This window comes from Prosopis cineraria, unplaced genomic scaffold (genome assembly GCF_029017545.1).
Source record: "Prosopis cineraria cultivar Desert tree isolate PC_DT_omini unplaced genomic scaffold, ASM2901754v1 PC432, whole genome shotgun sequence".
Taxonomy (NCBI): Eukaryota; Viridiplantae; Streptophyta; class Magnoliopsida; order Fabales; family Fabaceae; genus Prosopis; species Prosopis cineraria.
The window spans coordinates 1-6,749 of NW_026555757.1; the positions used below are offsets into that span (position 1 = coordinate 1).

Below are 6,749 nucleotides of genomic sequence, written 5' to 3' on the forward strand. Positions count from 1 at the left end.
TTATTTTCAAAGCTTGAGTGCATTGGAAAATAGAGAGAAAGAACACCTTTATCCGTTGCTTGACTTATAGGATTGGTGTTTGCCATTCAAAAGAACAGGATGATTTAAATGAGTTGGTGAGACTCTTCTGTGTTGCATTCTTAGATTAGTCAGTAATATACACAGAACATTTTATAATTCTGAGATCTCTCCTCTTGCAGGTGACAAGCGAATCCTTGCAATCAATTGCTTCTCTGTCAAAGCTGGAGCTTTTGGTCATGGTTGGCTGCACTTTTGTTGATGACGTTGGCTGCGGTTTCTTGAAAAAGGATGCCCGCTTCTTAAGGTGATGTATTTATGCTGCCAGTTTCTGAATTCTGCTGAAAAATGGTTTGGAAGTTGATGAAAGTAACCAAGGATGCTTTATGGGGCAGAACACACACTTTTCTCTCTCTAATATTGACTGTGTATTTTCCACTGGAGTGCAGGCAATTGATGTATCAAGGTGTGATTTTGTAAGTTTGTCTGCTTTGGCATCCATAGTAAGTGGACATAGCAGTCTTGCGCAGATAGATGCAGGCTATTGCTTCTTGGTCAGTTTATTATGAATTTATTGCTGTGTCTGATATTTGTTAATGTATTTCATTGTATATAATTTTGTGCACATACTCAAACCTCAGACATTTCTGACAGGAGCTTTCATTATCCCTTGTTGAGTGCTTGAAGAATTTAAAGAACTTGACCTTGATTAGAATCGATGGTGTTCAAGTTTCTGACCTTGCCCTCCAGATCATTGGCACCAGCTGCAAGTCTCTGTTGGAAATTGGTTTAAGCAAATGTATCGGAGTCACCAACATGGGAATCATGCAGCTAGTGTCTGGCTGTGGTAAATTGAAAATTCTCAACTTGACATGTTGTCGATTCATCACTGATGTTGCTATCTCTGCTATAGCAGACTCTTGCCCCCACCTCATCTGTCTGAAGTTAGAGTCATGTGATATGGTGACTGAGAAGAGCTTTTATGATCTTGGATCCCGATGTTTGCTACTAGAGGAACTTGATCTTACTGAGTGCTCCGGGATCAATGATAGAGGTAAGTTTATGAATTTGTCTATGAGTATAGTACCTCTGTTGTGGGTAATCCGAATTCTTTTTCATCTAAATACTGTTAGGCGTTGTTTGAAATCGCCACTAATTCAGATACAAACTTGCCCTCACTTGTTACTTTTTCATTTGAATCTGACATGCTTCTTTCATGCAGCACTCAAATATCTATCCAGATGTTCTGAACTCTTGACATTGAAGTTAGGTTTATGCACCAACATATCAGACGTAGGATTGGCATATATCGGGTGTAACTTCCCTAAGCTGGCTGAACTTGATCTCTACCGGTATTTTCCTCTTTTTCTTTCTTTATCTCTTTTCCAAGTGTTTGGGAGCTTTGAGGCGAGTCTCTTTGAGTTCCTTCTGTTTTGATGTTGCAGCTGCGCATGTATTGGAGATGATGGGCTGGCAGCACTCGCTGGAGGTTGCAAGGGACTGATAAAGCTCAACGTGTCATACTGCAATAGAATTACAGATAGAGGGATCGAATACATTAGTTATCTAGGTGAACTGTCTGAACTGGAGATGCGCCGGCTGGTGAATATCACTAGTATTGGTATAAGGAAAGTTGCAGTCAACTGCAAAAGACTGGCAGATCTGGATTTGAAACATTGCGAAAAAATTGGTGATCCAGGCTTCTGGGCCATTGCTTTTCACTCACACAACTTGAGACAGGTATTATTAAAGTAGTTTTGGTCTACCTACTAGAAATTTCTAGCTTCTGAAATAAAAGCAAAGTAGAAATGTATATCGAACAACTTAGTTAAGTGATAATCCTCTGGGTTTTTACACTCGAAGCTACTGCTAACTGATGAGTTGATAAGATCCTCTTAAAGATTTATTCGCAAAAGAAACGACAGAAGATAAATTAAATCTGATTTTGTTATTTAGTTTTTGATTTAAGATGTTTTTGATTTAAGATTTTGTTATTTAATTTACATATTATCTAGGAGATTTTATTTAGATATTTAGTTAGATTTAGATTTTTATTCATTTATTGAGATCTTATTTAGATTTAGATTTTATTTAGTCTTTCATTATCTAGTTATCTAGATTTCATTTATATTTATCTTTATAAATATGTTTAGCAACTCAGAAGCTAGCATATCATCATCAATAAAATAGTTCTTAAATCCTTTTAGAGATTCTCCCGAGTGTGGTTATTAAGAAAAATATAAAACAAGATTCTTGTTCCATATTATCTCAATAGAATTGTTCTTCCTGTTTTCTTTTATCTTGAGCGTTCTAACCTGGTTGGAATGAATTTTTTAGAGTGGTAGGCATTCTAATTGAATTTGGTAATGACGATGGTGGCAGATAAATATGAGCTACTGTGCTGTTTCGGACGTGGTTTTGTGCCTTCTCATGGGGAACCTGAAGCGGCTGCAGGAAGCGAAATTGGTTAATATTGCTAAAGCTACCGTGAAAGGATTGGAACTTGGCCTTAGAGCCAGTTGCGGTCGGATTAAAAAGGTGAAACTGCAGTCATCTCTCAGGTTTTTGCTCTCTTCGGAAATACTGGACTTACTGCACTTACGAGGGTGCAAGATCCGATGGGATTAGCATTTCTTTCCGTGGCAAGTTAACAAGACTTTCTTTTATGTTTTCTTTTTTCCCGAAACTGATGTTGCTTAATGATTACTTCAAGACTATTCCAGAATGTGAACCAAGCCTCTTTCAAAATTTAAACAACGCTTATTGAAGCAGGATCAAGAACAGTTTATGTTCGTTAAAACATAAAAGTTGAGTTACATATATACATTTTGGTCATATGGTGCTGGCGCAGCCTTCGATATTTCTGCAAAAACTTCATCCAAAGTCTATCTTCGTTATTTTTTTTTTTTTTAATAAATTCTGAAGAGAGCATGAAAAAAGGCAAAAGTATGCTTGAGTTTTTTTTTTTTTTTAATTTGTAAAAGAACTTGAATACTTGTTTGTTCAGCCTTTCACTACAAAATCAGATTTTCGAAGGCCTGATTTCAAAGAAATTCTGGCAAAAGGACAAAACTACTTGATACCTAGTCTACTGAATCTGATATTCCATATATGTGTGTCCTTGAGTCTACTTGGAGTTAGAAGTGAACACCCCAGCAATTTTACGAAGTAAATCTTCGCTTGTTCAAAAGAACCAAAAAATTGTGGGAGAGTGAGAGAGAGAACGATGGGCTGCCCGTGATGAACGCATTATCGTAAAGGTAAAATATCATTTAAAGACACTGATTGTATTTAATATCAATTAAGCACATAAAAATTTTGAAATATCACTATTGAATTTGATTTGAAAATAATTTTAAATACAAACAAATTATAATATCCTCTCCTCTCCTTTTTTGGGGGGGGGGGGGAATTGGGGCCAATGCCTAACTTTGTTCAACAAAAGTTCTTATGGGCATAGATATACCCATCATGTCTCTATATGACAATTCCTACAACTCTACCAGGGGTTCGTTCAAAAATTCAGCCCCCCCCCCCCCCAATTCAAACTTAACCCTGCAAGATTATCTGCACAACAATTTCCCTCTCTGTAAGTATGAGAAACACTCACATCCCAAACAAGATTTCTCATCCTTAAAACATCAAGTAAAATCCTATTATTAGACTCATTACAATCAAAACACTTTACTTGTAAAGAAGCTACAAATGATAAATCAGTTTCAACAATTACCTTGCTAATTCTAAGTGCTTGTGCCAACTTGAAGCCAGACCAGACACCCCATAATTCTGCTTCAAATGTTGTACAAATACCCACCTTATTATAAAAACCTCCCAACCATTTTCTTGCATCATCTTTGAGCAACCTCCCAAATCCAGTAGACCCAAGTTGGCCTCTTGTAGCTCTGTCCACATTCAATTTAACCCACCCACTATCTGGTGCTTTCCACCTTACAGCACACCAAACTTTATTCCCCTAAACCAACTCCTCTCCTAAAAAACCATTCTTAATTCCATCAACATACTTCATAATAGGAATCTTAGAAATGATATCAGCAATAAACAAAGGATCAAAAACCTTGCTTATTCCTCCAATACCACATAAACCAAACTGCCACACCAAATAACAACCTCCAGCCCTTCCAACAACTCAAATTATTCACTAGCCACTCCCCTTTCTCATGCTAAAAAACTCCTCAACTTGACTTACATTTAGCAATTTCAACCACACAATTCTACTCTTCTCACAATCCCTTAAAGCGTGCACAACATCCTCATCTTCCACCTTACGTCTATTACACAACTTATTTATCCCCAATATCCTCCCACGATTCATAGAAGTAAACAAATTCCCTCGACAGCCAGCCACAGGAACACCTGAATTGTTCTAGGACCCTTCCAACTTCACACAAACTTCCATTCTTTACACACCTGTCCTCCATTCCACCCACTCAAGACTTCATACATCTAAGCCACAATAAATTCTCCTCTTCTCTTTCCTATCCACATAATTTCATCCAGCCCATCCTCCCTACTAGGAGGTAAACTAGCATTTGTGAATTAATAAGTATCTATTATCATTTAACAATAAGTCATTCACTAATTGATAAGTTCAACAATAAGAGAGAACTTACTTGTAGGAAATGATAATTGTAGATCACGTTTCAATAAGTAACAATTCATTAACTAACATGTACCCAGTTGCATTTAATAAGAAATTATTTGCTAATTAACAAGTGCAATAATATGAAAGGATTTGATTGTGAGAAGTAATGATTAAAAAACTGAACCAAACTGACGGTTGGATTGTCAATTGCTCAAGCTGAAAAAATTGTTTGGGGAGTTGGGTCAGATTAGGCTTTTTTGAACTAGCAATTGGATTGGAAATCCAATTTAGAAAATCAAACTACTCAAAAAATAACCTTTTCTTTTTTTTATTTTTGTCAATTTTTTTAACAATTTGATATTATATTGTATCACATGGCTTATTAAGTCATGGTAAAATTAAAATATGAAAAAATTAATCTTTTAGTCCTCCAACTTTTAATTTACTTGTAACTTGGTCCCTCAACTATGATTCACTATAACTCAGTCTCTCAATTATGACTCGTTTATGACTCAATCTCTCAATTTTTGAATCACTTACCAATTAGTCCCTAAACTTTTATTAATCTTTTTTTTTTTCATGTTAGCTTATATCTCACATCAATGAATAAGAGGAGGGATTTTAGAATAATATCTGAGCATATTTTTTATCCCTCTTATTTGATAAGAAATTTTTTAAAAAAATTAAAAAATAAGGATCGAATTATAGGTGAATCAAAAGTTGAGAGACTGAGTCACAACGAGTTATAGTTGAGGGACTGAGTCACAACGAGTCATAATTGAGGGACTGAGTTACAAGTGAGTTAAAAGTTGAAGGATTAAAAGATTAATTTTTTCTTAAAATATTTAGTTTTATTTTTAAGTTAAGTAGCAATTTCATATTTATTTTTATATTTATATTATTACAAACATATATAATTTTTTTAATTTAATTATTATGTCATTGTGGATCATGGACCATGTGAACATTAGTGAGAAGTGACAAGTATAAATTATATTTTAACAAGTAGTTATTCATTAATTAACAAGTACTCATTCATATTTTACAAAAAGTCAATTGCAAATTGACAATGCAAGTTTCAGAATTTTCAAGAACTTATTGTGAGAAAGAATAATTGTAGATTATATTTCAGCAAGTAGTCATTTATTAAATAATAAGTACCCAATCACATTTAATGAGAAATTATTTACTAATTAATAACTTAAAAAAAGTAGAGGTATTTTGATATTTCCCTATCTAAAATTATTTTTAAATTAACTCCCTAATCATGCAATAATATTTTATAATTCTTTGGTTCTTATTCGATATTAAATATCTGTCATGTTCCTTGAATGATATCTTCCCTGCAATTAAAAAACATCCTTTTGCGCCGTGTCAGAACTCAGGAAAAATCTCAACGTCAGGTTCAAGTTCATCATGAAAAGCGCGTCTATTTGTATTCTTGGCAAGTCCAATTTATTTGCAGAATGCACCTGATTTTGGCTGACATGTCTTCCGCCACATATACAACTGTCCCTCCGCAAAACTTCCTTGCCTTCTGGTTTTGCTGGACCTCACTTAAATCTTATTATATTGACAATCCGTTACTTCACCTTCCGCAAGCAATGTTGAAGCCTCTTATTTTCAGCTCCAAACATATCCTCCTTGTTCCTCTGTGTTTTCTCCCTAAAATACTTGGAGGAGCTAGACTATCATCGCGGGCAATCTCAATGTGGTTGATGGCTGGGCCACCTTCCAATCTACTGCCTTTGTCGAGACTTAGTTGAAATCAACATCCCATTTGCCCTTTAAACAAGCAATAATTTCAACACTTTCCACTCACCTTATAACCGAAAAACTCATCATCAGCGGCAATTTTCGGAATACGGGGACATCAGAAACTAACCCAGTTTCACAGATTCCAAGTGACTTTAATGGTTTCATTTAATATATTAGTGTTGCGTGCACCTGTGGCTGTGAACATAACATGTCGTAGCACTGCTGGAGCCGCCAAGCATCAGGCAATTGGGTAAACATGGCAGACATGTCCAAGAACTGTAACATCAATGGCACTGTGGACTTCATATTTGGGACTGCGGCTGTTGAATTGAAGGTCGATGATTTATTTGTTAACTTCGTCTTAAGACGA

At 35.4% G+C, this 6,749-nt stretch overlaps 1 pseudogene; it reads left to right on the forward strand.

Annotated features, from left to right (window-relative positions):
- The first annotated feature begins 200 nt into the window (after positions 1-200).
- On the forward strand, positions 201-2,853 carry LOC129297076 (F-box/LRR-repeat protein 3-like; annotated as a pseudogene).
- Positions 2,854-6,749: the final 3,896 nt, after the last annotated feature.